The sequence below is a fragment of the Triticum aestivum genome, chromosome 2D (genome assembly GCF_018294505.1).
Source record: "Triticum aestivum cultivar Chinese Spring chromosome 2D, IWGSC CS RefSeq v2.1, whole genome shotgun sequence".
NCBI lineage: Eukaryota > Viridiplantae > Streptophyta > Magnoliopsida > Poales > Poaceae > Triticum > Triticum aestivum.
The window spans coordinates 384153704-384163576 of NC_057799.1; positions in this window are offsets into that span (position 1 = coordinate 384153704).

The following is a 9873-nucleotide window of genomic DNA, read 5'->3' on the forward strand; positions in this document are numbered from 1 at the left end:
TATGGATTGAAGGTAGTATAGAAAACTCGCATCCCATTCGTCTCGGGATCCTCAATCACTATATTAGCCTCATAGTATTCTGAGTCGTATCCTCTCGTCTTTTCCTTTATTATTTGCGTAATCTGTCTTTAATTCCACGTGCTTTTGCACCCACATGCCAAAGGTTCTGTCCCTTGCAGCGTACGAACTCACCTACCAGCAGCCAACTACCCCAAATCTAATTCAATGCATGCTTAGGAGCTCCTCTTCCTCCCAACTGCTCCATCCATCTCCCCTCGAGTCCCGTTCTTCCCCACCATGGACACCGCTCATGTTCTTCTTCCTCTCTACTTTTCGCTCTTGGTCTTCTCCTTCGGCAACGTGGACGTGGAAAAAACCAGGACGAATGAGGAAGACTACGTCGCCACAGGGAACAACGTTGGAGAGGGACGAGGTAGCTGTCCCAGCTTGCCGCACCCCGTGTGGACACGGCCAACTGCCAACGACATGACGTCCATCCTAGCCGCTGAAACCAAGTCCGGCTTTCACGCGGCCAGCGAGAAACGTCTTATGAAGGAAGCCAGCAGGACCTCTATGCCGTCGACGACGAGCAAATTGATGGAGCCATCGTCCAAGCTTGCCATGTCCTGCGCGGCAGTGGCCAGCAACACCGCGTCTTCCCTCGCTGCCAGCACCATGGCTTGAGTTCATACAGACCCAACGGTACTGCATCCATGATAAGAATTGGTCGCTTCCCCAGCTGCGTATACGTCGTCTGCTTCAGGGTCGTCTCCGTCGCCGTCAAGCTCCGCATGGACGTGCTCCTCCTCAACATCCGTGATTTGTACGTTGTGCTATTGGTCGATGACGTGAGCTTCATGCTCGTGGGCAACGCCCTTTGTCCCGAGCTTGCGCCTGGTTGACATCCCCTCACCATGATAGCGGGTAGGCCAACTAGACGGCAACGAGAACCTTGTCCAATGTAGACGGGAAAGTTTGCAATACAATAGACGTTGTATCAATGGGGTGCTGGTGCACGTATATATAATACAAGGAAAGGCCTTTACCTTAAGTATACAAGACTAAGAGGTGGGCCACAACTCCAATACACGTGCAATATAAAATACATACTCAACGCTCCCCCCCCCCCCCAGCAGTCGAAGCGTCGCCGGAGACACAGAGACTGGACCGAAACTCCTCGAAGACGGGAGTAGGCAATCCCTTAGTCATCAATCAGCAAACTGTTGCGTCGTCGACACGTGAAGAACCCGAACACGGCCAAGGGCAACCTGCTCGCGCACGAAGTGAATATCGAGCTCAATATGCTTCGTCCGTCGATGGTGCACCTGGTTGGCGGAGAGGTAGACCACGCTGACGTTATCGTAGTAGACAAGAGTGGCCTTGTGAACATCACAAAGCAACTCCTGGAGCAGCTGACGTATCCAACAGCACTCGGCCACGACATTAGTCACGGCGCGATACTCTGCCTCGGCGCTGGAGCGGGAGACCGTGGGCTACCGCTTCAATGACCAAGAGATCAACGAGGGCCCAAGGTAGACGCAGTAGCCTGACGTAGAGCGTCGCGTGTCGGGGCAGCCAGCCTAGTCGGCGTCCGAGTAGGCCACGAGGTCGGTGGAGGCGGAGGCCGTCAGGGTGAGTCCAAGGACATGGTGCCGCGTATGTAACAGAGAATACGCTTCACCAGAGACCAGTGAGAGTCACGCGGGGCGTGCATATGGAGGCACACCTGCTGGACAGTGTACTGCAGGTCAGGGCGAGTCAGCGTCGGGTACTGTAAAGCACCGACAATAGAGCGATAAACGCTCCATCGGACGCAAGAGACCCCTCGAGAGCAGAGACCTTCGCCTTCGTGTCGACGGGGGTGGGCGCCGGCTTGCAGTTAAGCATACCAGCATGTTCCAGGAGCTCGTGGGCGTACTTCTGCTGATGCAGAAAGAAGTCGTCAGTCCGTCGGACCACCTCGATGCCGAGGAAGTAGTGCAGGGGCCCCAAGTCCTTAAGGGCAAACTCATCACGAAAACGAGCAGTCGGCCGCTGAAGGAGGTCGGGGGCGAACGCCGTGAGGATGATGTCGTCGACATAGAGCAGCAGATATGCAGTGTCAACTCCCTGATGATACACGAAGAGTGAAGCATCGAAGCGAGTGGACCGAAAGCCGAAAGACTGCAGGAAGGCTGCGATACGCTGGTACCAAGCCCGAGGCGCCTGCTTCAACCCGTAAAGAGAACGGGAGAGCAAGCACACGAAGTCGGGGTGCTCGGCGTCGACGAAACCAGTGGGCTGCTCACAGAACACCTGCTCGGCGAGATGGCCGTGCAAGAAGGCGTTGGAGACATCCAACTGGTGCACAGGCCAGGCGCGCGAGACCGCCAGCTGAAGCACGGCGCGAATCGTGCCCGGTTTCACAACCGGGGCGAAGGTGTCGGTGAAGTCCACGCCCGCGCGCTGCCGAAAACCACGAACCACCCACCGAGTCTTGTAGCGCTCGAGAGAACCGTCCGGGCGAGTCTTGTGGAGAAACACCCACTTGCCAGAGATGATGTTGTCACGAGGGGGTCGCGAAACAAGCTGCCACATGCGGTTGCGCTGTAAGGCATCGAACTCCTCCTGCATCGCAGCTAGCCAGTGGGGATCCCGAAGGGCAACACGAGCGGAGGTGGGGACGGGTGATGGCGTCGATGTCGAGGCGGCGCACGCATACTCGTCGGCGGAGTAGCGCGTGCTGGGCCGAAGCACTACTGCTCGGGCACGGGTAGTCACGCCAAGTGACGGGGCAGCAGGGCCGGCGGGGGCATCTGGTGCGGCGGCAGGGGCCGCGGCGGCAGGGGCCGCGGCGGCGGGGGCCGCGGCAGCAGCGGCGTCGGATCCGGCGGCGGAAGAGGCGACGGGCGAGGTCGACGTCAAGCCCGTCGCAGGGGTGGCGGGCGGGGTGCCGGTCTCAACCTCGTATGAGGGAGACGGGGACCCGGGGGCCCGCTCGGACTCGACCTCGGGGGAGGGAGTCACGAAGCCAGGTGGTGGCGGCAGAAGGCGCCGTGCCGGGGGGTGCCTGGGGCTGCCGCCGCGCTTCGCTCCATGAAGGGGGCGCGGGGGCTGGCGCCGAAGGGGCCGAAGCCGGAGGAACCTGAAAAAGGGAACACTGTCTCGACAAAGTACACATGCCTCGAGGTGTACACACGATGAGTGACAGGATCATAGCACCGGTAACCTTTGGTGTTAGGAGGGTAGCCAAGGAATACGCATGGGACGGATCGTGGTGCGAGCTTGTGTGGCATGGTGGACGCGGTGCTAGGATAACAGAGACACCCGAAGATGCGGAGACCATCATAGGACGGTGGTGTGCCGAAGAGAAGGTGGTGAGGGGCGTAGTTCCACCAAGGGCGACACGGACGAATGTTAACTAAGAGAGTGGCGGTAGCGAGGGCATCGGGCCAAAACCGAGCGGGCACGTTAGAGTGAAAGAGTAACGTGCGAACGCAGTCATTAAGAGTGCGGAGAATGCGCTCGGCGCGGCCGTTCTGCTGGGAAGTGTAGGGGCAAGTCAGACGGAAGGTGGTGCCGTGAGAGGCGAGAAGTGTGCGAAGAGCGACGTTGTCAAACTCTTTTCCGTTATCAGTTTGGAGTGCGAGTATGGGGCGACCGAACTGGGTGGTGACATAGGAATAAAAGGCGGTGAGTGTGGCTAAAGCATCGGATTTACGACGAAGGGGAAAAGTCCACACATAATGAGAATAATCATCTAAAATCACCAAGTAGTATAGATAGCCCGTGTTACTCGCAACGGGAGATGTCCAAACATCACTATGAAGTAATTGAAACGGAAAAGTGGAAATTGAAGAAGACGCACTAAAGGGAAGACGAACGTGCTTGCCTAAGCGACAAGCCTCACAAGAGTGCTCGTCGAGCTTATCACATGAGAAAGAGAAACTCCTAAGAATTTGACGTAAGACGGTGTGGTTGGGGTGACCCAAGCGAGCGTGCCAAAGGTCAACGCCGGCGGCAAGGGCGACGGGTGTGGAGGTGGAGGCGCCAGCGTGCACGGGGTAGAGCTCATCAGGACTGTCACATCGGTGAAGGACCATCCGGGTATGGGCGTCTTTCACAAAAAAGCCGACACCGTCAAATTCAACAGTAAGTGGGTTCTCACGAGTAAGACGACGAACGGAAACTAGGTTCGTGACTAAATCAGGTGAAACAAGAACTTTAGACATAGTGATGGGTGTGGAAGTGGAGGGAAAGGTAGTGCTACCGATATGAGTAATAGGTAAGGAGGAGCCGTTGCCTACGGTGATACGAGTAGGTGTGTGAACGGGAGTGGAGGAGGTTAGGTTACCGGGATGAGCTGCCATGTGCGCAGTAGCACCTGAGTCCATGTACCAGTCGCCTCCACCGACAGAGCTACTCGGCGATGGCGCGGAGTGCTGGGCGGCAAGGAGGGCGGGGTCCCATGGCATAGGTACCGGCGGTGGCGGAAGGCCCCCGTAGGGCGGCGCCAGGATGGGCGGGCCATAACCACCGAGGGGCGGCGGCGCAAGGAGGGCGTGTAGCCGGCGCCGGTCGGCTGGAAGGGCGCGCCGATGAACGCCTGGTGGCCAGCGGGGAGAGCCTGCTGATAGACCCCCCCCCCCCGCGCGTCCTGGGCCCGCTACTGCTGCAGGCGGCGGCGACCGCCGCCACGCCGGTTGCGTCGGCCCCCTCCCCCTTGCGGGTGCTGCGGGGGAGGCGCTGGTGGCGACATCGGGTAACACCCGGCAGGCGCGGTTGGTGGAGCGGTTCCACCGCAGATGGTGAAGTAGCCCAGAGAGTCCATGAAAGGCGGTGGGTTAGGATTGCGGCGCGACGGGGCGGCAGCGGCGCGACAGGGGTGCGCGGCGGCGGCAGCAAGTCAGCGCAACGGGTGGAAGCGGAAGCGGCGTGGTGGCACGGGGCGGCGGCGGCGTTAGAGGAGGACACGGCGGTGGCGGTGGGGAGCGGCGACGGCGTGCGCGGGGAGGCGCTGCGTGGCGACGGCGGCGGCGGTGGAGAGCGGCGGCGGTAGCAGCGTGCGGGGAGGCGCTGCGCGGCGGCGGCGGCCGTGAGGAGCGGTGGTGGCGGCGCACGCGAGGAGCGCGGGTCGGGTGAGGCTAGCGAAGCGCGAGTGGGCGAAGCGATCGGGCGAGCTGGCGCTGGTGATGCGCGGGCGATGCGCAAGCACGGGCGAGCGCTGGCGATGCACTGACTTGGATGGGCAGCGGCTAGCGAGGCAGGTGCGATCGGGGCGCTCGCGCTAGCGGGATCGAGAAAAGGCAGCGGAGCACCTTGGCTAGCTAGTGATCAAGAAAAGTCAGGGGAGCACCTTGGCTAGCTAGCGATCGAGAAAAGCAGCTTGGCTAGCTAGTGAGGCGCGATAGCGTAGAGGAAAAAGCAGGGGAGCGAGGCAGTGAGAAGAGGGGCGGCGGCCGGCGCGGGAAGGCGCACGCGGCGGGGGCTGGATAGCGGCGGCGGCAGCGGCGCGGAGTAGACGCGCGGCGGCGGCGGAAGCTAGAGGAAAACCTAAAAAACTGATACCATATAGACGGGAAAATTTGCAATACAATAAACGTTGTATTGATGAGATGCTGATGCACGTATATATAATACAGGAGAAGGCCTTAACCTCAACTATACAAGACTAGAAGATGGGCCACAACTTCAATACACGTGCAATACAAAATACATACTCAACATCCAAGTCCAACAGCAAGAGCCATGAGGCCACGAGGTGACCGGGAACAGACCGGGCAGCGACATCCCCTGGTGACCTGGTCCACAAGTAACTCGAGGCGTGTAGAGTCGTAGAGAAACACCAATGCCATGGCCATTGGCCAGTTTCCGACTCTAGAGCCTCCGTACGGCACAAAAACGACGTACTTCCGGCGACATCGTCAAGCTGATGCCTGTGTGGCTCGAAGGTCCAGCCGCTCGCCGGTATGCCTCGGTGCCCATGCCACACCATTTTGCAGAGCCTCATGCTACCCGCTCTTAACTCTTATGTGTTCCTATTAAATGGAGCAACATAGGTACAAATTGTTTCTTTCTACATGTGGGTTGTGTATTCACACGTAACAAAAAACATTTTGTCAAAAGTGGCACTGTCCCGAGCGACTAGGGTAGTGAGCAGGATTTCAGAGTGGTGCGCCGCCAAGTGCTTCTAATCCACTTTCGCATGTATATCTACTATTAAAGGGGAATCATAGTCATTTTGTTTCGTCACCTCTGCCGATTGATCCCACCTCCCCATCAATTTATTTTAGGAACAATCCTCAACTGATTTTATTTTTCAACAGAAAACCCCACGTCCGATTGTTTCCCATCTGTTCCAGACCTGCTTCATGATTCTGATTTTTCTTTCCAAACACGACTCCCATCCCACCTGATCTGGAGGAGTTGCCCGATGTCCATCTCATCTTGTCCCTTGTGCTAGCCATGGAAGAGAGAAGAAGGGAGAGCAGAGAGAGCGCGATGGCCTCTAGGCCATCGTGCGGGAAAAGGAAAGGTCGGGGCACCGCTGCCCGCTGGGCCGCTGTTGCTGCTTGTGTGCTCGGTCCCCTCCCTTCACTCCCACCTCCAACTCAATATCTGGATAATCGCATATGGCCAAGGCAAGTTACACGCTCCCGTCACCCATCATAGAGGACATCGCCGCGCTCTCGCTCCCAGTGTTGTCTTGTACGTGGCTGAAAGGGCATGTAGCCCCTAAGTATGGTTTTGGTAATAATGAAAATCTCTATGAACTAATGCTTGCATTGAGATATATTTGAAGGAACTTTACATAGGTGGTTCCATCAGGATGATTACCACAAAGATGCAGATTTTCTCTAAGCTTTGGTATTGAATGACAATTCCTATGGAACATCAAAGTTATTGTATCTTATATGAAGAAATGTTCCATAGTTATGCATGAATCATGTTGGATTTATTTGGTACGAGATCCATCAAAAGCCTCTCGAAGAAGTCCTCAAGGTATCCTTTGTCCTTTACCTCGTGTGCACGGGGTCCGAGGGCCGTGCCTACGGGGTCCAGGGAAATCTCTCTCGACACCCTGTGCGCACGGGCTTCTTGACACCCATGCACACGAGGTCGAGTGTTAAACTCTCTGGATACCCCGTGCTCATGGGTCTTTGCCTCCCGTGCCCACGGGGTCTAGGGTTTGACTCTCAAGGTCTGATGCTAGTGAGGATACTAGTTGGTCTTTGGATGTATCTAATGAATCCATCAAGATTGATTTCAATGTCTAACCAAATATGTTCAAGGTGGAGTTCATTGGAGGATGTCAAAGGTTGACACATTTGGGAAAAGATCAAGGTCTTGAGAGTATAATTAAATATAAGAATTCAAGCTATGGCGTCAAGAGAAGATCATGATGAACTCATGAGTTGGGTTTTGGTTGATCATGTATTGAAGGAAGCAACGAGAGTGAAGAATTCAATGTGCCTCTCAAGAGGTTGTGATGAGGCATTTAGAAGAGCAAGTGATGACCAATATGATGTTCATGATGAAACTTGATATGATCATGAAAGAATCTTTGGTGATCTAGTCTTGGAGCAATGGAATAAAATGAAGAGTTCATTATGCTTTTCAAGAAACCAATATGGAGCATGAAGTAAAAAATATTCGTTGACCAAGATGAAGCTCAAAGATTGTATCTAGATGGTGGACACACAAGCGCAAACAATGTATTGTGTGGGATCAAGTGATCAAGTGGCATGGTAAGTAATTGTGAATTGCATTTTCTGGTCTAACCCATGCTAGCTACCAAAAATACATATCTGTGATGATATATGTTTGTCATAGTAGGTCATGTTTTCTGTCATGCATGTACATTTGTGATGATTTTATGATAGAATCAGGATAGTTATACATGTGTTGTCGCATAAGTGTTCCATGACAATAATCCATTTATCACCACAGAAGCGTCCACTTCCGTGATGATAAATATCGCGTCATGGAAGTGTTTTCGTTAATGGTCACTGACACGTTGCAGCCACACCATAATGGGCCGTCGTTAAGCTATCAGGTGCGTGTTCTGGATCTGATACACATTAACAGCCCCGACCAATGATGAATTTTCTCCTGTCAAAAGCTCTCATTCGCCAAAGGAACCACGTGTCAGCTCGGCGTTCTGACAGGTGTTACCCACCCAACGGATGATATGCGCCAATGAATTGGCCACACGTGGCACATCCCAACAGTGGCCCATTTAGTTAAAAAAAGGTCGGCCCAGTCGGAGGCCCACAAGTTTTAGGCAAAATTTAGCGAGCCGGTCTACTAATTAACGACCCGCGTGGATATGGCCCGTCGATAGTTCTTGCCCATTAACAATCCACCATGTATATGGGCCAAATTACGGCCCGGTCTATTTTTCGTCTGTTAATGGTCCGTTGTGGAATTGGGCCCTTTTCTGCCAGGTGTGTCTTTCGGCCTGTTAGCTGCCCATTGTAGAGTTGGGCCATTTTCTAGCCTAGTGTGTCTTTTGGCCTATTAACGACCGACACTACACTTCGGCCATTTGTGGCTCGGCGTAACATTCGGTCTTCTAATGGTCCATGCTCTCTATGGCACAATTCCATCCCATCCTCACTTTCGAACGGTTAAAGGACCATGTAGTACATCGTCCCATTTATGGCATGAGTCAGCTTTTGGCCTATTAATGACCTGCCTTGTAATTTGGCCCCCATGGCCTGAGATAGATTTCGGCCTGCTAATCGCCCGTGGGCCCTTTGGCACATTTCGGGACCAATCTTCTTTTCAGCTTGTTAAAGGCCCTATTAACTTCTAGCTCAATTAAGGCCTGAGTTGTGTTTTGGCATGTTTACCCAAATCATGCCCGCGTTTTATTTCACCAAGTTAATGGCCCGTTGTTAGTATTGGCCCACATTAAGTGTGTACCTACTAATGGTCCATGATGTTTATGGGCCTATTTAAGGACACTGGGCCCATCTGGTGCATTAAGGGCCCATGTCGATTATGCTCCACTTATTATTAGTTTGTCGGCCCAATAAAGGTCAGCTATGCCTACCGGGTTGTATATCCATTATGTTTCGATGGTGGTCCGGTAACGTTTTGGCACATTGGTCTCCGTCAATGCTTTTGGCCTTTTCAGCAATATCTTATACAGTAACTAAGAATTAATTAACATACTCTATACAATTCCCAAAAAAACCTACACTGTACAATAAAGAAATTGGGGCATAGAAACTAAGAATAAACCTACACTATACAATAAGGAAATTACGGTGTATAACATCCAGTAGGCATCAAAGTTCGCCAACATGTGATAATAAAGCGCAACGAAACAACAAATTACATATAGTGGGCACATACACCTCATCATAAATCATGGGCGCGAATCACCAAAGTTGCCATTTGAACCGTGACCTCTTCAAAAATAGGATTGCCTAGATTAAGATAGCACAAACTACTGTCTGCTCAATCTGCACTTTCTTTCTGACTTCCTTAGTCTCTTGTTTGACGTGACTAATGCATATGATTCCTGCATCTCCCTTCTCAACATGTCAACTACATCTTGGAGCGCATATGTGTGTTGCCTTTCCTCTTGTAGTAGATACTCTAGAACATCAGCACTTTCCAACTCCAATCCAGTATCGTTTGGTAATGGCCATACTGCACTGCTTTGAGAACTTTGTGTTGATATCACTTTATCCTGAGACGTTTCTGTTAATACACATGACTAGGGTAAAATAAGCATGTGATATTGTAAAATTAAAAAGATGGTAGTCTACGTAACACGTGTACACAAATCTCTCTTTGCTCACCAAAGGAGCATGATGTTGGGGCCAAATCCAAAACACTGACAGGTTATAGGTTGAGACCAGGTGCATGTACTGAAATTGG